At 36.3% G+C, this 26,528-nt stretch overlaps 1 protein-coding gene across 3 annotated transcripts in view; it reads left to right on the top strand.

Moving 5' to 3' along the window:
• Positions 1-2,263: 2,263 nt before the first annotated feature.
• LOC127880064 (swi5-dependent recombination DNA repair protein 1 homolog) overlaps positions 2,264-26,528 on the top strand; it is a 74,196-nt gene continuing 49,931 nt past the window's right edge. For all 3 annotated transcript variants that reach the window (XM_052427297.1, XM_052427296.1, XM_052427295.1), the window contains exons 1-3: positions 2,264-2,587; positions 2,786-3,009; positions 3,416-3,656. The gene's annotated coding sequence lies outside the window, so the exon portion shown is untranslated. The remainder of the gene's footprint in view (positions 2,588-2,785; positions 3,010-3,415; positions 3,657-26,528) is intronic.

The following is a 26,528-nucleotide window of genomic DNA, read 5'->3' as shown; positions in this document are numbered from 1 at the left end:
CACACTTTTGTCCGAGTTCGACAATTTATAGTTTTTCATGAAACTTCCGTTTCAAAGAAAACTATTTAAGCATTGACTGCTATAAAGACAGTTATATTCTGAAAGATGCATGTCTTGGCTATTGTTATATTGTTTATGTAGTGCAACTATTGCTGTTGGAAGCAATTATTTTGCTTTTGCTCAGATCATGGTGTTGTGCTGGAAATTTTACAGTTGTATCCCTTGTATATATATATGTGTAGTATAATACAATATATTACAACGTCAAAATGTCATGGAGATAACGTCATATCAATTATGACGTCATAACGTCAATAAATATTAAATGAAATTTAATTTGGGTTTAAATACATGTATAAAATGTTGTTCTTTTGCTAACCTAGCTGAAATATTGTTCGAAAATAGCTTATAAAATGGAAATATTTTAAATTTTGGTTCATTATGTGAACATTCATCTAAATGTTTACTTAAAGGCATCCATCTTGTTGAGGGGTCTCGCATTTGTTGTTCATGGACAGATCGCCTATTTCTAAGTTTATCGCCAGTTTGGCCTATATACATACATGCCATAATTTTTCAGACCGATTCCGGGACATTGAGTTAAATTGTCCGGGACTTTTGCCGATTTTCCGGGACATGTATAAAATGTAGCGATATTTATAGACATATGCAGTTTTGGTACGTTTTTTTTGTTTCGCATCGTTAATTGCAAAAGTTCGAAAGCCTATCCGAAATACACTTGATCTATTAACGTCAAATTAAACATTACTTTTTCCATTACTAGATACAAGCCATGTGCTTTCAGTGTAAGCGTTCTAAACATAGATGGTGATGTCACTGCGTTATTGTTATTAAGACCGGTGTGTAAAGCGTAGTTGTTGATATGCCTTTATTCATTTATAACATTTATATAATAAAAAATACAACAATACAGTACCGTTAGATCCTCAACTCAAATCAATTTACGGTTAAACGTGCGAACATAAACTGCTTTTAATTTTTTACTCAGGGATGTTGGACTTCAGATGTGTGAACAACTATCCTTTGCCCTTACGCAGCGGGAAATTATGACGCAATAAATTAACGTCAATTAACAACCACATTAAAAAATGCCGCCTTTTCGGTTTGACCGTGAACGTGAGACAATCGATATGATAACAGGACCCCTGTTAATTGATCGATTTTGACACGTAGCGTAGTCTGCCTATTCGGGTAGGCATTGTCATGCAGACGCTGCAGATATACACAGATTCGAGGTGCAGTTAAGCCTAAGCTAAGGTACATGTATATATGGATTTTGTAAATTCCGGGACATTTGACAGATTTCCGGGACAGCGGGACAAATTCTTCATTTCCGGGACTGTCCCGGACAATCCGGGACGTATGGCATGTATGCCTATATAATATTGTTTGCATCCATTGCATACTAATACATAAATCACATTTTGTATATCACATGACATATTAGTTTTTATTTTGAATATTTTGGCATTAAAATCAAAAGAATTCCCTTCAATAATATAACCACACAGGGCGCATCTAGGGTCATTACATTTGGATACTCTTGGTTCTTGAGATGAAAAGTAAGATTTGGTTAACAGACGTTTTAAATTAGGTGGCTGTCGCTTACATTTTATTATCTTCTGATTTGAAATTATTTTATTCATAACCGGGTCTGTTTGTAAAATGTCAATGTTGTTTTTTAATACGCCAAACAGTTCTTTATTTTTTGGATTTTGTGTTGAAATAAATTGAATTATATTATTACTCTTGTCTTTTTGTGTTGATTTTGAAAGTAATTCATGTTTAGGGATGGAAAGTGCTTTTTTAATACCTGTATTTATAATAGATTGTGGATATTTTCTTTGAATAAGGGAATGCTTAAGTTCATTTAAACGTTTTAGTTTAAGTTTATCATTCGAAACTATGGTGCAGATCCGTTTCGCTAAAGTGAAAGGAATATTTATCTTTGTGTGTTTATTATGACACGAGGTAAAATTAAGATATTGTTTAGAATCAGTTTCTTTGTAATATATATCAGTATTAATTTCAGTATTGTTTTTTTATAATCAATATATCAAGAAATGGTAATGAACATAATGAACCAAAATTTAAAATATTTCCATTTTATAAGCTATTTTCGAACAATATTTCAGCTAGGTTAGCAAAAGAACAACATTTTATACATGTATTTAAACCCAAATTAAATTTCATTTAATATTTATTGACGTTATGACATCATAATTGATATGACGTTATCTCCATGACATTTTGACGTTGTAATATATTGTATAATGCCCTGATGAGCTATGCGAAACGCGTTGGCTAAATCAATATATATTTAAAATCCCAGACACGTGTTTTTACTTTTATTATATAATATTCACAATCTGGATTATTACATTTTACTTATATAACTATATGTGTAGTATATAGAGAATTTTTATTAAATGTCCCTGTGGTGCTAACGAGTCCTATAATTCACAGTTTCCCATACTCTTCACATTTATAATCTTATTTGCAGCATAAGCACAGCACCCGCAGAGATTGATTTTAGAGAGAGAGTTCCGTACACATTCCACAAATGGTAAGCGAGAACGAGAAAGAGTTGAGATATAATGTATTTGTATGTTTATGTTGTATATGTACCATTCTGACATGTTACCAGATCTTTTATTTATATTTCATTGTAACTTGTTAACGGCCACACATGATATGTTTTATATATTTGTTACTTTGCATATATTGACGTAATGTATGATACCATGTTTATAATATGTTTCAGTGACATGAAATTCGTATAAATATTCAAGAAACCATATATTCGGGTTGTTTTGAGCCGGGTACTGCCCGTTAATATTTGGCGCCCAACGTGGTTTTGCGGAACCGTTTAGAGGAGAGCAGACAAAAGAAGGCGGCCTGTAGACTCCGTAAGCAGCCGAGAGTTGAGTCGTGCAGGACGGGTCGTTGAGAGTCGTACAGGACGGGTCGTTGAGTCGTGCAGGACGGGTCGTTGAGAGTCGTGCAGGACGGGTCGTAGAGTCGTGCAGGACGGGGCGTTGAGAGTCGTGCAGGACGGGGCGTTGAGAGTCGTGCAGGACGGGTCGTTGAGAGTCGTGCAGGACAGGTCGTTGAGAGTCGTACAGGATGGGTCGTTGAGTCGTGCGGGACGGGTCGTTGAGAGTTGTGCAGGACGGGTCGTACAGGACGGGTTGTTGAGTCGTGCAGGTCAGATGGTTGAGAATCGTGCAGGACGGGTCGTTGAGTCGTGTAGGATGGGTCGTTGAGTCATGCATGATGGGTCATTGAGAGTCGTACAGGACGGGTCGTTGAGTCGTGCAGGACGGGTCGTTGAGTCGTGCAGGACGGGTTGTTGAGAGTCGTGCAGGACGGGTCGTTGAGTCGTGCTGGACAGGTCGTTGAGTCGTGCAGGACGGGTCGTTGAGTCGTGCAGGACGGGTCGTTGAGTCGTGCAGGACGGGTCGTTGAGAGTCGTGCAGGACGGGTCGTTGACAGTAAAATATAGTGTATATACCGTGTGGACAAATTGTGGAGTGGACATCTGTAAAAAGTTATCTTCTTTTATCATATTTGGACTTTTAATCATTTGTGGCCTATATTCATCATATGTGTATTCTGCACCTGTCTTCGTAATCGTGAGTATATGTATGTGAGAGAGAGAGAGAGGATATATTCGTTTTTACCTATCAATATAATTGATTGCTCTATCTTTCTTAGATATATACTTCATCCCTTATCAACAGTAACACATTACACTTTAATGCTGCTATTTTGAATTTATTATATAAGTGATTATAAATTCAGTAATTTGCAACCAACTCATTGCTATCCCTTTAACCTCTTAATTATATCATTTCTTGTATAATCCCTGTCCCAGTGTCCATACCCTGTCCCAGCCCTTTTACATTTTGGCCTTCATAATAGTTAGTCCATTGTATTCAATGTTATTACTGTGCGAGTGTTTGTTTTGATTTACCGCATTCCTGAGTTTATGCATTGTTGACGGTACATCAGGTTACACTTGTTCACCTTGATTATACATTATTTGGTTATGATTGGCTATATGATTCCCTAATTTGCATACTTAGTTTGGATATCATCGTGTCCTTGGTTTTCATTGGTTTGACATATGACTGATTTTTTCACTGACAGACCATGTGACTACTACAACTTCCAAATAAGGTAAAATAGTAAAAAACACACTCATTTATTAGACATAAGTGTAAATTATTGTTTTGACTGTCTGACAAGGTTGAGTGATTTGAATTTAAATACTAGGTGCAATTTATTCATTTGAATTTAATTTTAAATTATTTTGAACACTTAATTTAAACTTCTTTATTTTTGTGGACTATATTCATTTATTATTGATACTTAGGTTTGATTTGAAATATTTTGGTTTTATTTGTATGGTATTATTCTTATTTGGACTCAGATTGTTTAGGCTCTTCCTTGCAGTTTATGGATTGAAATACTTAGTTAATTTCATTTCATTTATCATTTGAAATTATTCTTGGACATTTTGGATTTATTTTCATTTACATTGCATATAATTTATACTTAGTGTGTTGAAGTTCTGTTTGATAAAGGTGATTAAAGTTGTTCATGTTGTGTTCAGTTGTGACGTTGACGCAATAGTGTGTTAACTTGTTCTTCTTCTTTGGAGTCTTTTGGGTTCGTGCTTTTGTGACCTAATTAGTTTTAATTGTGTGAAAGTGCATCACTGTTCATACTTTGATGTTTGAAGTTTGAATTTGATGATTGTAGTTTTTAGCTCATCTATGTTTTGAAAAAAAATTATGAGCTATTGTCATCACCTTGGCGTTGGCGTCCGGTTAAGTTTTGCGTTTAGGTCCTCTTTTCTCAGAAAGTATCAATGCTATTGCATTCAAACTTGGTACACTTACTTACTATCATGAGGGGACTGGGCAGGCAAAGTTAGATAACTCGGGCGTGCATTTTGACAGAATTATGTGCCCTTTTTATACTTAGAAAATTGAAAATTTGGTTAAGTTTTGTGTTTTGGTCCACTTTACCCCTAAAGTATTATAGATATTGCTTTCATACTTGGAACACTCGCAAACTATCATAAGGGTACAGTAAAAGGACAAGTTGCATAACTCTGGTTGTCATTTTTACAGAATTATGGCCCTTTTTTGACTTAGTAACTTTGAATATATGGTTAAATTTTGTGTTCCGATCCACTTTACTTCTAAAGTATCAAGGCTATTGCTTTAAAACTTCAAATACTTTCATGCTACCATGAGGTTACTGTACCTGGCAAGTTGAATTTTACCTTGACCTTTGAATGACCTTGACTCTCAAGGTCAAATTATTAAATTTTGCTAAAATTGCCATAACTTCTTTATTTATGATTAGATTTGATTGATACTTTGACAAAACTACTCTTACCTGACATACCACAATAGACTCCACCTAAACCAATTAACCCCCTATTTTTTTTTTTTTTTTTTTTTTTAAAGATCATCTCACAAATGACCACCACACCCTCACACTATACTATACCCCCCCCCGAATCCCCCCCCCCCCCCCCCCCCGAATCCCCCCCCTAAATTTTTGTGTTTTTTTGTTTTGTAAGATCATCTCACAAATGACCACCACACCCTCACACTATACTATACCCCCCCACCCCACCCCCCCAAATTATTTTTTTTGAAACGGTTAAAAAACATATTTATTTTTATGCCACCTTCGAAGAAGAGGGGGTATATTGCTTTGCTCATGTCGGTCGGTCTGTCGGTCCGTCTGTCGGTCCGTCCACCAGGTGGTTGTCAGATGATAACTCAAAAACGCTTGGGCCTAGGATCATGAAACTTCATAGGTACATCAGTGCTCCAGCCAGCTTTTCAAAATAGAGGGGAGCTTCCCCAAAAAGGGCACATTTCACGCGTAATTTTGGAAAATAGGGCATTTGGTTATAAATATACTTAAGTATATACTTTGGTTATACTATATACTTATTAATTGTAAACACTAGTGCATTGGATGACTTCACCAATTGTAAGCTGTTCCTCATTTTGTGTAATGAAATTACAATAAATATATTACTATCTACATTGGCGTTAAGGAAAACAACTTAATAGCCAATTTCCTAACCGCTATGGGCTAGCATCCGACTACACGCATTAGATATATGTAGATATCATATTTCTTTCCTGTGTGGGGGGGGGGGGGGAATTTTGATGTGTTTTTTATCACCTATCATCATTGAACTGCATGTTAATCTTTCAGGTTCCAGTTTCAGCATCAGTGGCCTTTTAGAAGAAAATGAAATGAAGAAAACGTGAATAAAATTCAGGGGTTTCACTGGGTCAAAAAAAACGTTGTGACTGTCACTACTTAAATTCGTTGCTTTAAATAACTTTGAGCCAATGTTTGTCCACAATAATAATATTAATTAAAACAAAAACCTATATTGACAAATTTAAAGTCTAAACAATGATCAATGTCACTATTAAGTAGCATCCAGTCTGGAGATTAAAATAAAACATTGTTATTGTTAATAATATGATATATTTATTTCACAACACGTTATTTCAACTTATGTCAACAACGTTGACAGTTTCGTTAGGTCGCGAAAATATATGACAATATCAACATTACATTTTACTTGCAGAGTGATAAATCCTCCTTCCAAACAAGTTCATTATTTGTTGAATTAACAACTATCTGCCCCTATTCATGTTAAAATTCATCATGATTGGGGACAGACAGTGTTTTAAAGTTCAGAAATAAAATCCAAACACAAATATGTTTTTCATGCGGTAATTTCGGACTAAAAATTAACCGCATAGTGCATTTAAAAAAGATGATTAATTTTCAAATGTTAATAGGTATTTTGAATTAAAAAAAACACTATTTTTGCAAACAAATTATAGCCAAAGAATTCAGAAGTTAAAAAAAATCAATAGTGCTGATTTTGATTTCATTCGAGTGTGATTGTGCCTAACCAAGCGTGACCTCAGAGATAATCTTTCACAGCATGTTACTATCGTCTGCAACAAAAGGCTAATTAGTGATCTGATAACAAACCATGCCCTTGGGGCTTGTTTGTTCACAATGTGTTGACTTAATACACCCCAGGTGGTCATGAAATGGTGTTATCTGTGTATTCATGTCGATGTTTCTGGCGATTTATACGGCATGAAAGCAGGAATTTAGATATCAAAAGGGCATTTGTCAGAAAAATTGAGGGGCGCTTTTTAAGGGGGCAAATTTTAGAGGGGCGCAGCGCCCCTCTATTTATTGCTAGCTGGAGCACTGTACATTGATCATGACTCGCAGATGACCCCTATTGATTTTGAGGTCACTAGGTCAAAGGTCACGGTGACCCGAAATAGTAAAATGGTTTTCGGATGATAACTCAAGAACGCATACGCCTAGGATCATGAAACTTCATGGGTAGATTGATCATGACTCGCAGATGACCCCTATTGATTTTGAGGTCACTAGGTCAAAGGTCAAGGTCACGGTGACCTGAAATAGTAAAATGGTTTCCGGATGATAACTCAAGAACGCATATGCCTAGAATCATGAAACTTCATAGGTAGATTGATCATGACTCGCAGATGACCCCTACAGATTTTGAGGTCACAAGGTCAAAGGTCACGGTTATCCAAATTAGTAAAATGATTTTCGGATGATAACTCAAGAACGCTTTTGCCTAGGATCATGACACATCATAGGTAAATTGATCGTTTTGCAGATGACCCCTATTGATTTGCAGGTCACTAGGTCAAAGGTCAAGGTCACAGTGACAAAAAACGTATTCACACAATGGCTGCCACTACAACAGACAGCCCATATGGGGGGCATGCATGTTTTACAAACAGCCCTTGTTATTATTTTATGTTTGAAATACCGTCCAACCATTGCACCCAAGAATACCCCTCCCACCCCTCCCTCCCCCCCCACCCCGAATTTCCCCCCTATTTTTTTTATATATATATTATTTTGTTATATTTTTTTTAAGATCATCTCACAAATGACCACCACACCCTGACACTATACTATACCCCCCACCCCACCCCACCCCCCATTTTATTTTTTTGAAACGGTTAAAAAACACAAATATTTATTTTTATTATTTTATGTTTGAAATACCGTCCAACCATCGCAACCAAGAATACCCCCCCACCCCCCCTCCACCCCCCCCCTGAATTGCCCCCCCCCCCTAATTTTTTTTTTTTTTTTTAAAGATCATCTCACAAATGACCACCACACCCTCACACTGTACCCCCCCCCCCACCCCACCCCCCAATTTTTTTTTTTTAAACGGTTAAAAAACACAAATATTTTTTTATTATTATTTTATGTTTGAAATACCGTCCAACCATCGCACCCAAGAATCCCCTCCGCCCCCCCCCGCCCCCCCTCCCCCGAAATTTTTTTTTTTCATTTTTTTTTTCGCATTTTTGAAAGATAATGTAATAAATGTCCACGCCCCCACACTATACACCCCTCTTCACTCCACCCCTCCCTCCTTTGTGATTGAAAATGAGAGTCCCTTCACCTTTAAAAAGAAATTAGATGAGCGGTCTGCACCCGCAAGGCGGTGCTCTTGTTTTACCTCGCTGCGAGTTCATCAAATGATTCTCTCTAGACAGAAACACTTTCAATTCATGAATAGACCATAAACTCAGTGCTTTCCACAGGATTTTTGTCAGGCGCCCCTGGGCTGATAGGGGTGGTTCGGGAGGGTTGTCCCCTCCAGACGTTGATTTTTTTTAAATTTAATGTGTCAATTAACGCTCTGTGGTGCGTTTTAACTCAAAGAAAAAAAGCGTCAAAAGACGTCATTTGGTGCGCTATGACTCTTAAAAAAATAACCCAGTCTTTAAAAAATATAGATACTTTTTATATTGTTTAATTGTTTTAAAACTTTCCCGTACTGACAGTAAAATCCTGACTCGAACGATTCTCCAATACATCCGTTTCAACCCGACTCTATTACTGCATACTTACTACTATTCAAGTTTCTATTTATTATCCGATAATCCCGTTTATTCCGTTTTTATAAATCACTTTTATGGTAAATATTTTCGATAAAAGCTCTCAATTATTTCGATTGAACAAACCTTGCCATTTTTCTATAGTATCAAATAAATTTTAAGTGACTACCGTAATTACTCTATGTTTTCGGACACTTAAAAATAATTATTTTATTTTGTGTCCGAAAACTTAGATACGAAAAATATTCACAAAATACAGGTGTACGAAAACTAAGAGTCGAAAATTTAAGTGTCCGAAATAGCGTCAATTGTATCAACGACTACGGGTAATAGCACGCGCTTGTAAAATACCATGCCGTATAGTATAAATTACAGATATATGTGTTTGCACTGCATTTTAAATAATTTTAAATGCTTAATTTATTTGACAGATCGTTACAACAAGGTTGTACTTTGACATACGAGTTCAAAGATGAGCATGTGATGTACCGATATTCGCTAGTATAAACCTGTACTTAACGCAAAAAAAGAAAACAATGAATTCTTTGTTTGTTCATTTCTGATAGTTCGTAAAACTTGCAATAGGGAGCATCACACTTTGAAGCGTTTAGTATTTCTCAGTTATTTTACTGAGAAGGGGAAGTCCCATTGCGGTAGATAATCGCACAGTTCTGCTGTGACGTCACTAATTGCTAAGCTGACCGATACATAGGTCACGTGGTTTAACCACAGACAGGGGTGTGATTTTTCCGCGGATCCGCGGATTTCCGCGGATCGGGTTGTCCCGGATGTCACTTCTGAGATTTGCGTAAATTCGTTTTAAAAAATGTGGGGGAGAGGGGCTACCACCGATTCCGCGGACGTATTTCATAAGCGGTCCGAAATATCCGCGGCCCGCGAAATCTCTCCGCATTTTACACTGGTAGATTCTGCCTAAGCATTTTTAAAACGAGCCATATAATTGGCTGTCGTTTCCCAATCTTCCAAATAAAATCGTGTTCTTAAAATGCGCTCTGTAATTTGTTTGCAAATGGCGCCGTTGTGAAGAGAAAATTAAGATTATTGAAATAAAAAATAGCAATCGAATAAACGACTGACATCACCTAGTCTGATAGGAATAATGAAATGTGTTTGTCAAAAAAAAGACTACGTTTTAGATACAAGCAACACATATTTTGTTAAGAAATGTGCCCACTGAATTTGTGTCACGGTAGCTAAAGAAACTTCAGCGTACAGTTTACATAGTATTGACAGACCTGTACGCTGAAGCTTACCCTGTATCGAAAGTCAACCAGAGTCATAACATATTTATGTCACGCTATAAATCAAAGAAAGCTCATTTTCTTGGATACATTTCTACATATATTGGTGAATGAATATAAAATACTGCATCGGGGATTATGTTACGGTTCAAATGTTTCAAATGCATCTTATAATATACGAAAATAACTCTCATCAGTCTGAAATTCACAATTTTGACGCCATTGTCGCTTTGTCACGTGACAAGTGTTCATTTCGATACTTTCAGATCGACCTTGACATTATTTACTGAAATTGTAAACATTACTTTCGTTTTCTGAAATCTATTATTTGTGATAAACAACTTACGTCTGGTGGATTATAAGACTGATTTCAGCGTGAATCCGGTAGTTTTAAATAATATTTACTTTGAGTTTGTATTTACACTACAATTTGTTTACAAAACAAGCGAGAATAATATAAAATACCGGGAAATGTTTTTGAATTTGAAAACACTTGAGCACATGGTATGTTACTAAAAATAGAAATAACGTCATATGACCGTGAAATCTCGGGAGATTCGCATTTCAAGTAAGTCTGACACATCGCTGTTTTTCTCGAAATGTAAAAGCAGAACACATCATTTTTAAATGTTTAAGATAGTATTTTGTGAAAGATTATATCAGTTAAATGTAAAAAATGTCAATCTTTCCGATCAAGTGGTTGATTTGGGACAATAACTGCATTTAAAAGCGGTTTTGGACCGGTATTTATTAACTGTCAACTTTTCGGGAATTTCTGGTTGACTTTCCTAATGGGGTAGGTCCATAACTATAAAGTCGCGCCAGTAAAAAATCATAAAAAGCGACATTTAAAGTTATGGTAGCCAGAACTAGTGTCACGGAAACCAGTGTTTGCAAATAGGAGTGTAGTCTACTCGCGAAGTAAAACAATTTAGAGAGTATCGTTCGAACATGGAAATAGACAAACATGATTTGATTTTTATATGTCTGTGGGTCTGTGTATAATCAGATTCATATGCATATTCTGCTTTATTATGTTTGTTACGCTGTTCAGTTAACTGAAATAGCTTTGAACTGAGTGAAGATGTGAAATGCAAGATATTGAAAGGTAAACAAATTAAATATATTAATTTAACTCAATTAATACATCATTAACACCAGAAGAACACTCAAGTGTGTTTGCTTATATTTAGTCTATTAACTGTCATTCAATACATTGAAAAACTGCTGCTATTGATCACAATAAATACTTAACTGTTTACTTTGCATCCTCAGTATGTTCAATGTGAAGTTCAACAGGTTTTTATAAAGAAATATTGTTATGAAGTTCAAAAAGTTGTTTATTTTAATGTCTGTTTTTATGTTTGTCATTGCGTTATGCGCGCCATTCGCGTAGTCAAAATCAGTCAACAGAATTTTCCTCCCCTCTGACTTTGCCTCAATCACACCCCTGCACAGACAAAGGATTCACTCACGTGGATTCACTCATGTTAATTGACACTACCCCTGGTAATTGTCATAATGCTTATGCTATCGGGCGAAACCATTGATTCATACCGGTCTACAAGGTTATTTACCCTATAACGCAAATGTAATGGTCCGTTGCCCTCAGGCATGCACCTGTCATGTTTTATGATGTTTATCTGGTTGTAAAACCCCATGATCGAAGTGTCATTAGATATCGAAAAACAGGACCGAAATTTGGTAAAATAGCGCTGTAAAATAGACTGTCCGAAAATCCACATCGATTGGTTACCCATTATGAAGCCTTACCTGATCAAAAATCAGACGAAATATCTATTTAATTTAGTATATGGTAATTCTTACAATTTTTATTTGGAAACGTTTTTCTAACTTTTCCTTCCAAGAATATTGCTGACACCGTTTTAAGTGAATTTTTCTAAGACCGTTTTGTGTCAAAAAATCTTCTTATAACCTAAAACAAATTTCGTTCGTAAAACAATTCTATCTGCACTATAAATCTCAAACTCCTACGCAGTGGCCTCCCTTATACGAGAAGTTACTGACCGGGCGAAGCAAGGGAAGTAACTGCTGTGAGGAGTTTCTATAAAAATATGCATTCAGAAATCTGTATTCAGAACTCAATCTGTTGTGCACGTCTGCATCTAACGCTTACCAAAAGTTTTACGACAAATTCTTGACGCAGACGAATAGGGTAGCGTCTATTTTCATTTGTGAAAAGAATAGTTCGATACAGATCTGTCCGTGCTTAAATTTTGAAAGGCTTGGGTAATTATTTTTCATAAGCGTTTCAAACACTGATGTAAATGGAAAGATTATCTATTTAAATAGTCGTTAATTGTTTGAAATTATTGATTTGAGAAATTCGCGGTTGGCGATATCGAACTACATTATACCACGTGACGCCATTCTTCCCTGTATCTTGCACCAATGCTTTTAACGCCATCGGCGCTCTCGTTTATTACGTAAATGGTACAAATTCTTGCTAATCAAGCTGGGATAAACTTTTACATCGTGCCCGACGTCAATCAAAAATAATGGTCGATAGTTAACCCCGCCCTCATAAGCATTCGCGTAACCGATTGGACGATGAACATCACAGTTTGACGACTGGAAAGTTACCTGATACATCCTTGTCAGCATTTAAATAACTGTGTAATGTGGCTAGAATAATCTATACGCGCTTCATTCTATTCTCTTATCAGTGGATTATCCATTACCCCATGTGGTGTTTATGGCGATTACTTGTGAAAGTAGGTACCGTGTGCTCTTTTAAAACAGGGAAAATTGATACACTGATAGAGAAACCTTTGTTTCTTTTTAAAAATCTCCACTCTTTCACTGAAAAACACACAGGTCGGAAAATTTCAAGCGCCCCGGGGACTCTGATTTCGAAATTCAAGCGCCCCGGCAAGGGGCGCTTAAATGGCCTAGGGAAAACCCTGAACTTAAATGTATCGAAGGTCATGTCACTTAAATAATTCTGCACGCTCTAATAACGAAACAAAGGGCCTTCTCGGATCATTAACTGGTAGGAATGGCGGTTACACGTGGATTTTTACTGGCAAAAAGAATCAAGATAGAATATTGCGGTATATAGCAGAACTGCAATGCTTTATCTTTGCTGTCTTAAGTAAACCTGGTTCTTACACACACAAAAACATAATAAGGAAATACAATAACAAACTGACATGAACATGAAAATTTCAACAAGTAATTGTCATGTGTTGTCAACCTCATCAAGGTACACCTGTCTTTCAATCAGCAAACAAAATTAAGGTAAAAGATCAAGTCATCTGTGTGTGCAGTCAATTTGTCCTGTGGTGAGTAATGTATACACTATGGACCAAACTTCTGCTCAATTACTTTTGGTCCAATATGATCAAGACAGAATGCTGTGCACTTGACAACCATTTTGTCAACAAATTCTTTATAAAACAGCACAGTCTTCACATGGATACCTTAATTTGTGCAAACCACAATGTCACAATACCGGTAGTTCTTGTTTGCCACATACATCTGAAATTGAACTTGGGTGTAGTATCTGTGATTAGATTTAAGTGTCAATTTCTAAATAAAACGTAGGTTCAATCTCAGGTATGTCTTTTATCTGAAGGTCTCTGTGTTTAAATAAACACTTACAAATGTTTATCTTCCACAAGACCTTCAACGTGCCATGCACATGACCTGACACCATCGGGAGAAGCAGCAAACAGTGGGAACCTAGTAGAGTCAACAAAAAGCCCACAATCCCTCAATTGAAATTGTTCATGTACGCATTCTATTTCTGCTTCTTCGCTTTTTTCTTATACCTTTTAGCCAAATGCAACACCCTCATTATGTGACAAATTACACTCTTTCCTCTTCAGAATTTTGTTGATAATGGCATGAGGTGCAGTCTGCACTTAGTGTCAAAATGTTGTGTGCTACTGTGGCTTTCACACGCCCTTCACGGTGACGTTGCCACAGTAAACTGTTGCTCTGCACACATGTCATTGTCTGTCATTGTCTCTAAGTTTTGGCACTGCTGGGGTTTGGACAAAAAGTCTTTCACAAATGCATCACAGTTGCATTTCATTTCCCTGTCATCGTGTACATCCTGGTGAAGGGGCCTGTTCAGAAGCTGCCAAAAACATTTCTTATGGATATTGAAATCATTAAAGTAAATGCATATAATAAAGACCATTCCTTTAAAGCTTCTTTGTAAAACACCAAGAGAAATGACCCCATGCTTGTAATTGTCAGGGGTTAAATACAATTTTCAGTGGTCAAAATAATAAAGTCTAGATATTTTGTGTTGCTTTGCTTACATTTTAGTACATTACTTGCAAAAATAATTAATGAAGCACAAAAAAACTAATTTTTTTTCTTTGTTCGTTTAATGGTAACATTTGCATCAAAAGATGTACGGAAAATAATTTGGTAAGTCTTAATTTACCATGTAACTTATTTAGGCCACAACTTTTTTTAGCTCACCTGTCACGAAGTGACATGGTGAGCTTATGTGACCGTGTGATGTCCGGCGTCCGTTGTGCGTGCGTGCGTGTTTGCATGTGTCTGTCAACAATTTGTTTGTGTAGACAGTAGAGGTCACAGTTTTCATCCGATCTTTATGAAATTTGGTCAGAATGTTTATCTTGCTGAATTCTGGGTTGGGATTGTATTTGGGTCATCTGGGGTAAAAAACTAGGTCACTAGGTCAAATGATAGAACAATCTTGTGTAGACTATAGAGGTCACAGTTTTCATCCTATCTTTGTGAAATTTGGTCAGAATGTTTATCTTGATGAAATCTTGGTTGGGATTGTATTTGGGTCATCTGGGGTCAAAAACTAGGTCACTAGGTCAAATAATAGAAAAACCTTGTGTAGACAATAGAGGTCACAGTTTTTATCCAATCTTTATGAAATTTGGTCGGAATGTTTATCTTGATGAAATCTGGGTTGGGATTGTATTTGGGTCATCTAGGGTCAAAAACTAGGTCACTAGTTCAAACAGGGGTTTTTTTTAGAGAAAGGGGAAGACGCTGGACGCTGGGTGAAAGGGGAAAAAAGAGTGCGAAAGAGACATATTAGAGGAAAAAATAAAAACTGTTCATTTCAATGTCTATAACTCATCAAAAGAGGCTTGTCTCCGTCCTTTTTGTTCTAAAACACATTTAACACGTATTAAAGTCAACGTCCTTAATTAAGTTGCAGGTGTAGATCTAATTATGGGAAATGTTTTCAACTATATTTCTGTACTGGGGCCGGGGGACGATGTCAATTTTGTGATTTCAATTTCATGATGAATGGGTTGACGATCTTGATCTGCTACAGTATTGGAAGGGAAAGGAGCGGCAGCTGCCGATTGTCTACTTTCACTTTCACAATGTTCGATGTTGATTACCTCAGAATCCTGATGGGTTATAACGGTTTTCGATGATTCTTTCTTAAAAAATGCCTCGATGCGTCCAGTATCTTCCGAGTCCGAATGTTTTATTTTGTTTGTGTAAGAACGCCAATTGTGAGACATTTTTTTCTGTTTTCACGTTTATATCTTGGCTTGCACATAGCCCGGATGAAAATTCGACTGGTTTCTGGTAATTTATTGACGAAACACCCTTCTCGCGCAAGACCGGTATCCAGTTAAATAGTCACATGATTATTACGATTAGTTGCCCAGTTTACATAACGTTATTTAAGAGCTATATTTAGAATAACTGGGATTCCCAGATTTTTTGTGTTCGTCTGGAGAGAGAGAAAGATCGTTGTACATGGTGCAAATTGGATAATTGTCGAATGCCCAAAGGAAAAATAAACATTTCTTTGAGAGAAAATATTATATTTTGGTGAAAAATGATATTTTTGGTGGGGAAATTGTATTTTGAGGGGAAAAATTCTGGTAGGGGAAGACGCCGAATATCGGCGTCACTTTCTTAGTAAAAAAACCCCCTGTCAAATCATAGAAAAACCTTGTGTAGACAATAGAGGTCATAGTTTTCATCTGTTCTTAATTAAATATAGTCAGAATGTTTATCCTGATAATAACTGATTTTGAATCGTTACAGGGCTCCCGCTGCCGTTCGCCAGGTTCGCCAATGGCGAAAATTTAGCAAATATAGCGAATAAAATAATCGTTCGGTGAACATTTTTTTCCTGACAAATGCAGTCACAGATAATAAACTCTTTCAGCTGTAGACTGTGCTTTAATGCATCGCCGTGTTATTGATAAAAAAAATTGATACGCAGTCGGCATTAACACCGGTCAGAACCGGTCATCGAACCAAAGGAAAATGACTGGTGTGAACACAAAACAATGGTGTAATCGTACATATTATTGGCTTAAATAAACAATTACATCTGATTAAAGATTTAAGATTGCTGCCAATTACAATCACTACGAGTAAAAGCCGTTAGCGAATTATCAACTTAGTCACACAATGAACGTAAGTAAAGAAGTTGATGATTGATTTTAATTTCGAGAAGTTCGTAATGTTTGTAATGATTAAAGGCTAAATGTGTTACAATTGTGAATGATGATAGATGAACGGGTATTAAACCCTTGACATTTTCGGCGGAAGTGTCGGAAGTTGCGACTGCCATTATGGTCACCATAGGCAATAAGCGTCCTTTGGACTCTGACGAATCTAATGAAACGGTCTAAAAAAAAATCTAATCTGATAATAGATCATTCAAAGATGTTTGGCTTTCGGAATTCAAGTGGTTAGACTATAATGCAAAATCAAAAACGATGTATTGCAAAATATGCATACAGTTTCAAAAATCAAATTCATTCGCTTTGGGTGTAGTATGTTGAAAAAAGACAACATTTCAAAACATGATTAATCAAAAGGTAATAAAAAAGAATGACAATCAATATTAAAATGAATATACATGAACAATTTTTATATTATTAATAATATATTGAAAACATATATTTTGTTATGTTCATAATAAATAAATGTTGACACTTTTCAAAAGGAGCTTTTTGTTTTGAAATTTAGCATATTTAATTGTGTTTATTTCAGATCACAAAGAGGCCTCACAAGCTTGAAGTCTGAAAACATCAATGACAAATGCGCAGGCTGCAGCAATATCCAAAAGTGAAGCGGCTGTAGTGTCGGCTATGACTTATGTGTACTTTGCTGCACAACATACTCTCGCATCATCGCTGGTTCCAGACCTGAACAGATTGTGTGTCTTGCAGGTAAAAAAATAAAACATCTTTAAAACAAATTTGATTTGTTTTAAATTGATTGATAAAATTTGATTTTGTTTAAGTTTGCTACAAATATTGAGCAAAATATACTTGAAATCATAAATTATGTTTTCAGGATGCAAATTTGTATTAATATATTTTCAGGGTGCAACCCAGCTCAATGACCTTCGAGTTGACAGCTACACGTCATATGAACACAGCTCCAGTGTGTCGGATTTTCAAAACTGTATGGCAGACGTTCTGAGGAGTGATCTTCTCCAGAAGATAAAGACATCATGCAAGTACAGTATCATGATAGATAGTAACCTATGTTAGACTTTTGGAAGCTGATGAGTTGGGAATGGCTTTGCCACATACTTACTTTTTAGGTGTGGCTGAACTTCAAAGAGCAAATGCAGAGAGCATATATGAGAATGTAGTTAATTTGCTTGGTAGAAAGGGAAATGACATTCAACATCTCTCAGAAATTCTATTAAAATTGAAAACTTGGAGAACTTGTTGATTTTGTCCATAGACAGCCCACCAATGGAAAAGTTTGATTTCAAACGTGCTTTCAAGATTTGGGCTGGATTGAAGTTGAGACTGATTATGGCCTTCTGCTAAAATGTATGTTCAGGATATCATGTGCTCATGTAATGTAAATTTATCATGTGCTTATTTTATGAACATGTGCTTGAGTTATGATGTGTGTATATGTATAAATGCTTTGTTGTACTGTTGTTTTTTTTGTTATGCACACATGATGTGGATTATGGCCTTCTGCTAAAATGTATGTTCAGGATATCATGTGCTCATGTAATGTAAATTTATCATATGCTTATTTTATGAACATGTGCTTGAGTTATGTATGTACTTCTATAAATGGTTTGTTGTAAACTGTTTATTTTTGTTATGCACACATGATGATTATAGTAATAAACATATTAAAGCTTTGTTTTGTAGTTTCTTCTTTTACACCCCTTAGCCTAGACTTACAACAGGTGGTTCCTAATGCTTTGCTAAAACTTTGGCTACAGTTGCTAAAATGTTGGCTACAAAAAATTACATTTGGCTAAAATGTTGGCTATAGAAATTTTTGGTCCAGGGGGAGCCCTGATTGTATATGGGTTTTCTGGGGTCAAAAATAGGTCACCGGGCCAATGCTAGTAAAACCTTGTGTAGATGAAAGAGGTCGCAGTTTTCATCACGTCTTAATGAAACTTTGTCAGAATGTATTAATTAATGAAATCTGGCTTGGGATTGTGTATGGGCTGATAGAATTTAAGTTGATGTGGCAAGGTTAGTCAGGTGAGCGATTCAGGGCCATCATGGCCTTCTTGTTTGTTATTTGTTTACTTTTTTTTTTTAAATGGTCCATTGGGCGGTCGAGAAAAACTTACAAAAACACATTTTCATTGAATAGAAAAAAAGTTAATACTAATAACATCAGAACAAAGACAACATTACTTTTATAACCTTAACACATAGACAACAAATCAAATTGTGAAAAGAAACAAATCTATATCTTCAAATGAAAGGAGTCCTAAAAGCACTCTTTGTAACATCAGGCAATTTTAATCACTCCATTACATGACATGACTACCTAAATAACTCAATAGAGGATTTAAAACACAGTTAAAATTAACAAACTAACAGATACATGATGGCAAAACTTTGACTTCATTACTCAAATAAGTCCACTGACTTAAAATGGAAAGGGCCAATTTAACCTAAAATGTTGTCATAAAAAACTAGATGTATAAAATGCATAAAAGCAATGCTTAAGCAAATATGCTAGTGTTCACTATCCACTTTCACAGACCAAGGGTTCCATGAATATTCCAACGTCCAATATGAGTACAATGTAGTTACAATACACAAAACATTGACTGTTATATGAAGAACTAAGTTCACTAGTTATAGTTTACACTTCATCACACTATCAAACATAGAACTGTCCGTACACTTTAAAGATGCTGGACCTGTAAGTCAATGAAAGTCCAGTATTTAATGTTTCCGTTTCCTATTAATCTTTTGGACATTTCTCGTAGCGGGCATCTTGCCACTCTCAAGACATCCTCTGCATATTGGCCTCACAATGCTATACTGCTGTCAAAGAGATGTGATAGCAGTCTTGGCATTAATTTTTTTAAGGCACTAGCCCAGCCAGGCTACCAGCTTGGAAATTTCACTAGCCCGAATCAATTTTAACTAGCCCGAAATAAAAGTTATGTTGCATTTGTAACTATGTGTGCATTGAAGAAACATAGAACAATAAAGATTAAACAAATAAACACTTGATTCTGTTTTATTCACAGTTAATGTCTGACAAAAAATTTAACACAAGATCTCCAAAAAACTCCATTCCATCAAGGTCATTCACATTGTCTGAGTCAGCAACATCTAGGTCTGACATGTCAGGAATGCTCTTAAAGGCGGCCTGAAAACAAAAAAAATGTTATTATATGATATGAATTTTCCAATAAAATATCTGAATTTAAAGTAAATGCAATGTCAAACTAGCAATAATACCTGTGCATTAGAAATAGAACAAGAATGTAACATTTCTGCCCTAACTTCTGAGACTTCTTAATCTAAAACTACTTGTGTAGCAGTAGTTCCATTGCCTAAGCCACATATGCTTTGTCGCCGATTGTACCAGCATGTAAAATGCATAATATATTTGAATATAATGTCAGGATTCGTTCATTGGCAGATTAATTTTATCTGTTAAAATCTATACTTGTAAGGTAGTGCATGCTATTTAATTGCATGTTGTTTGCTTACATTATGTATGAAATGCACTTACCAGCCAGTCAGTCAGCAATTCTTGTTCAGAATCAAATTCCATAATACTTGGAGACATCATAACGAAGCCATGAGGCATGACTGATTATTCTTCCATAACGGTTGCAATTTCGTTTCATTTACTGTTCGTAATTTTTGTTGCAACCTATATTCTCATTTTGCAGTTGATGTGTGTGCATTGCTCCCTTAAAATAACTGAGAAAAGACATTAAAATAAATGTATCGCTGCATGTTCTCCACCCAGTAGTAATAATAGCGTTTCGCAAGATTGACTTACAACACTGTTCAATAAGCGTCTAATCAATGAGTGCTCAAGGGAAATAATAAATGCAGTTTTGAATAAGCGTCTATTTGAATCTTTTTCGGACATGTTACTAAGTTCGGACACGAAAAATGCACTCGACCAGTCGGGCTACCGGCTTGGAATTTTCACTCGACCATCGCAAAAATCAGTCGACTCGGTCCACGGTCGAGTGGGTTACGTCCAAGACTGTGATAGGCCTCCTCTTCTTCACCCAAAATATCAGGATCACCACAGTGATAACATATGGGAGGGAAGTTCTATGTAATTGCTGATTTTATAAGAAATAATACATGTGTATATATTTACTTGATATGGGTATCTTTTGCTGTTGAGGCTTGGTAAGTGACATCTATTGATGTTTTCTCGCCATTTATTTGCCTTGACGCCTTCACTTCTGGAATGGAGAAACTGTCATTATGGATTTTAGATGAAATCGTTTGGCCATAGGTTTTAGTTCACTTTTGACTAAATGTTTATAGGAATAAACCTTATGACCCCAGAAATTTAAATAAAAAAAAATTAAAAAAAAAGGTGGCACATAGAAGTTGAACTGTCTGTCAGTCCGTCTGTCAGTCTGTGCGTCTGTCTGAAAACTTTAACATTGGTCATAACTTTTGCAATATTGAAGATAGTAACCTCACGGAACTGCACATTTTGAGTGGTGAAAGGTCAAAGATTTGAAAGAAAAAAATCAAAGCGGCACAGTAGGGGGCATTCTGTTTATGACAAACACATATCTTGTTTTCACCATTTTAGAAATGGGGCCGGGTAGCTTTGAATTTGGAAAATACGCTGCCTTTTGCCTAAAGTTGGGAAATTAGTGTTGTTGCTGTTTTGCTAAAAAAATGATTCAAATTGAGAATTGTTTTTCAGTAAAATTTTAAAATAAGGTTAAACTGAAATATATATATTGGCTGGATGGGAGATGAACAAAATATTTAAAACTAAATGAAACTTTCAATTGGGAATGTTTAGGTCCCATTTGGGAAAGATATGTTCTGTTTTCAATTGGGAATGGGGCGGAATACCGGACCCGATTTTTAACGAAAAAAAAACACTGTTCTTTGAGTGGCTGTTTTGTTGAAGTCTGCCAATTGCTTCAAGTTTAAAGAGCAGTGCTGCAATGTGGCTGCAGGCTTCACCCAGTCTGCAAAACAAAAGTTAAGGATACATGTAGATTTTATGTGTTGTGCTGTGTTCTGCATACAGCAGCAAATTAGCGGTTGGCAGGCTATAATAGTGCAAAACAAAATATTATTCGTAAACATTGAAAATTTGCTTATATAAGGCCTATTTTGTGCAAACTTTATAAATCTTCTTGTCAAGAACCATTGGGCCTAGGGCTACCAATCTTGGTATGTAGTGACATTTTATAGTCCTCTACCAAGTTTGTTCAAATTATGCCCCTGGGGTCAAATTTGACCCTGTCCCGGGGGTCAAAAAATTGAAAATTTGCTTATATAAGGCCTATTTTGTGAAAACTTTAAAAATCTTCTTATCCATAACCGTATGGCATAGGGCTACCAAATTTGGTATGTAATGACATCTTATAGTCCTCTACCAAGTTTGTTCAAATTAAGCCCCTGGGATCAAATTTGACCGTTCCCCAGGGGTCACAAAATTGAACATGTGCTTATATTGGGCCCATTTTGTGCAAACTATAAAAATCTTCTTGTCCATAACCATTGGGCCTATTTCTATCAAATTTGGTAGGTTGTGACATCTAATAGTTCTCTACTTAGTTTTTAGCTCACCTGAGCGATAGCTCTGGGTGAGCTATTGTGATCACTCAGCGTCCGGCGTCCGTCTGTCCGTCCGTCCGTCTGTCTGTCTGTAAACAATTTGTAAACATCTTCTACTAAACCATTGAGCCAATTTCAACTAAATTTCATGTGGAGCATCCCTAGGTCATGGGACAAAAGAATTGTTAAAAAAAATTTGATCACATAACCAAGATGGCCGCCATGACCATATATGGTAAAAACCTTAAAAAATCTTGTCAGAAACCGCTCATCAGATTTTCAAAAAATTTCACAGGGATGACCTTTGAGGGCTCCCCTGAAAAAGTTGTTCAAAGAAATTTGATTCGTCAAAAAACATGGCCGCAGGAGCTTGTTGAACTTTGCATGTTTATTCGTTTTTGCCTATTTTGTGAAAACTTTCAAAAATCTTCCACATTTTTTGTCCGATCCTTTCCAAATTTGCACAGTGTCTTTATATCAATGAGGACACGAACCCTACAAAAAATGAGGATCATTGGTCCATGAAGTACAGAATTACCTCCCCTTGAATTGAGAAAATGGTGTTTATGCAATGAAGTCCAAATTTTTCATCCAATTCTTTCCAAACTTGTAAGAATTTAGCATGGTTCAAACAAGGGAAACAACTACGGTTTATGCATGTTCTTTTTATTACAGATTTGCCTCCCTTTAATTCATTCAAAATCTCATTTTACAGCAGAGATTCCAAATCTGACCTGTAAATGAGCCCCATATTTACTGCCAGTGCTATGTTACCTTTTCCCATTTGATCATTCTTAAGTATTGGTCTTGTAATGCTGCTACTGCTACTGCTACTGCTACTACTACTACTACTACTACTACTACTACTACTACTACTACTACTACTACTACTACTACTACTACTACTACTACTACTTCTACTACTACTACCACTACTACTACTTCTACTACTACTACCACTTCTACTACTACTACTACTACTACTACTACTACTACTACTACTACAACTTCTACTACTACTACTAGTACTACTACTACTAGTACTACTACCACCACCACCACCACCACCACCACCACCACCACCACCACCACCACCACCACCACGTCTACTATTACTACTTCTACTACTACTGCCACTACTACTACTACTTTTACCACTACTACTACTACTACTACCACTACTACTACTACTACTACTACTACTACTACTACTACTACTACTACTACTTCTACTACTACTACTACTACTACTACTTCTACTTCTACTACTACTACTACTACTACTACTTCTACTACTACTACTACTACTACTACTACTACTACTACTACTACTACTACTACTACAACTACTACTACTACAACTACTATTACTATTTCTACTACTACTACTACTACTACTACTACTACTACTACTACTACTACTACTACTACTACACCACCACCACCACCACCACCACCACCACCACCACCACCACCACCACCACCATTCACAGTGACAAAAAACGTATTCACACAATGGCTGCTACTGCAACTTATAGCCCATATAGGGGGGCATGCATGTTTTACAAACAGCCCTTGTTTCTATGGGATTTTAACCACAACTGTTCATGTTTATCTCCGACACATATTTTTAGGTCACCTGTCATGAAGTGACACGGTGAGCTTATGTGATCGTGTGATGTCCGGTGTCCGTTGTGCGTGCCTGCGTGTGTCCATGCGTCCGTCCGTCAACAATTTGTTTGTGTAGACAGTAGAGGTCACAGTTTGCATCCAATCTTGATGAAATTTGGTCAAAATATTTATCTTGATGAAATCCGGTTTGGGATTGTATTTGGGTCATCTGGGGTCAAAAACAAGGTCACTAGGTCAAATAATAGAACAACCTTCTGTAGACAAAAGAGGTCACAGTTTTCATCCAATCTTTATGAAATTTGGTCTGAATGTTTATCTTGATGAAATCTGGGTTGGGATTTTATTTGGGTCATCTGGGGTCAAAAACTAGGTCACTAGGTCAAATAATAGAAAAATCTTGTGTAGACATTAGAGATCACAGTTTTCATCCAACCTTTATGAAATTTGGTCAGAATTCTTGATGAAATCTGGGTGGGATTGTATTTGGGTCATCTGGGGTAAAAATCTAGGTCAAATAAATAGAAAAACCTTGTGTTGACAATAGAGGTCACAGTTTTCATCCAATATTTATGAACTGTGGTCAGAATGTTTATCTTGATGAAATCTGGATTGGGATTGTATTTGGGTCATCTAGAGTCAGGAACTAGGTCACTAGGTCAAATCATAGAAAAACATTGTGTAGACAATAGAGGTCATAGTTTTCATCTGATCTTAATGAGTCAGGTGAGCGATTCAGGGCCATCATGGCCCTCTTGTTTCAAATTATGCCCCTGGGAACAAATTTGACCTTGCCCCAGGGGTCACAAAAATGAACATATGCTTAAATAAGGCCTATTTTGTGCAAACTTCAAACATCTTCTTGTTCTTAATTATAGAGCCTAGGGCTACTAAATTTGGTATGTTGTGATATCTAATAGTTCTCTACCAAATTTGTTCAAATTATTCCCCAGGGCTCAAATTTGACCCTGTCCCGGGAGGTCACAAAACTGAACATATGACGTTTACCAGGGGAGATTACTGTGGCCGTGTGGCTGTGACCAACAACAACAACAACATCTTGTAAACATGAGATAAAACCCTGTCATTTAGTGCCATTTTAGATCAGATGGTGACTGCTTACAAAGGAATTGAAGTAAGAACATGTGTTCTGAATGTTTTTCTTATAAACTGAAAAAAGTCGGGATTTATTTAAATATGTCGAAAGTGACCATATATCCGGATAAAAATTTTTTGGATGACATGTTTATTTAATGTCTTTTTTGTAGTGTTTAAACCAGTTTAATAATATCTTATTGATTTTAAAACACAACTTCTATGAACATAATTATTTCCATAAAAGTCAATATATGATTCTGCATTGTAAACTCAAACTTTGTATCCAAGGGAAGGTGTTGGAATTAATGAAGTGCAATGTTCTTAACTGTCTATATGCTGCTTTTTAATAACTTATGATTCATTGTTCCATTTGTGAATTGTGATTCATGAATTGTGGAGATATGATTGTCAATTGCTCAACGATTTATATAAATTTCTGATCATTTTATAATTTTCTTAATATAAGTTATGAATTGATCTTAGAATTCATATGTATTACTTAATTAAATACAGTTATAAATATAAGAAATAATCTTTAGATAATCATAATATTCTCAGGCCTGTTGGTCTAAGGGATGTGTGGGTTGTTAATTATATGTATGCCCATCTTCGAAGAAGAGGGTGTTTATTGTTTTGCACATGTTGGTCCGTCCGTCATCCGTATGTCCGTCCACCAGATGGTTTCTGGAAGATAACTCAAGAACGCTTAGGCCTAGGATCATGACACTTCAAAGGTACATTGATCATGACTCGCAGATGACCCCTGCTGATTTTGAAGTCACTAGGTCAAAGGTCAAGGTCACGGTGACCCGAAATAGTAAAATGTTTTCCGGATGATAACTCAAGAACGCTTATGCCTATGATCATGAAACTTGATAGGTACATCGATCATGACTCGCAGATGAACCCTATTGATATTCAGGTCACTAGGTCAAAGGTCAAGGTCACGGTGACCCGAAATAGTAAAATGGTTTCCGGATGATAACTCAAGAACGTTTTATGCCTAGGATCATGAAACTTCATAGTTGCATTGATCATGATTTGCAGATGATCCCTATTGATTCTCAGGTTAAAGGTCAAGGTCACTGTGACCCGAAATAGTAAAATGTTTTCTGGATGATAACTCAAGAACGCTTATTCCTAGGATCATGAAACTTCATAGGTACATGGATCATGACTCGCAGATTACCCCTATTGATTTTCAGGTCACTAGGTCAAAGGTCACGGTGACTCAACTTAGAAAAATGGTTTCCGGATTATAACTCAAGAACACTTACGCCTAGGATCATGAAACTTCATAGGTACATTTATCATGACTCGCAGATGACCCCTATTGACTTTCAGGTCACTAGGTCAAAGGTCAAGGTCACTGTGACTTCACAAAAAAAAAAGGTTTCCGGATGATAACTAAAGAAAGCTTACGCCTAGGATCATGAAACTTCATAGGTACATTAATCATGACTCACAGATGGACCCCTATTGATTTTCAGGTCACTAGGTCAAAGGTCAAGGTCACAGTCCCAAAAAATGTA

The sequence above is a fragment of the Dreissena polymorpha genome, chromosome 4 (assembly GCF_020536995.1).
Source record: "Dreissena polymorpha isolate Duluth1 chromosome 4, UMN_Dpol_1.0, whole genome shotgun sequence".
NCBI lineage: Eukaryota > Metazoa > Mollusca > Bivalvia > Myida > Dreissenidae > Dreissena > Dreissena polymorpha.
The sequence above is the reverse complement of the archived record's forward strand: the minus strand, read 5'-3'. Positions and strand labels throughout refer to the sequence as shown.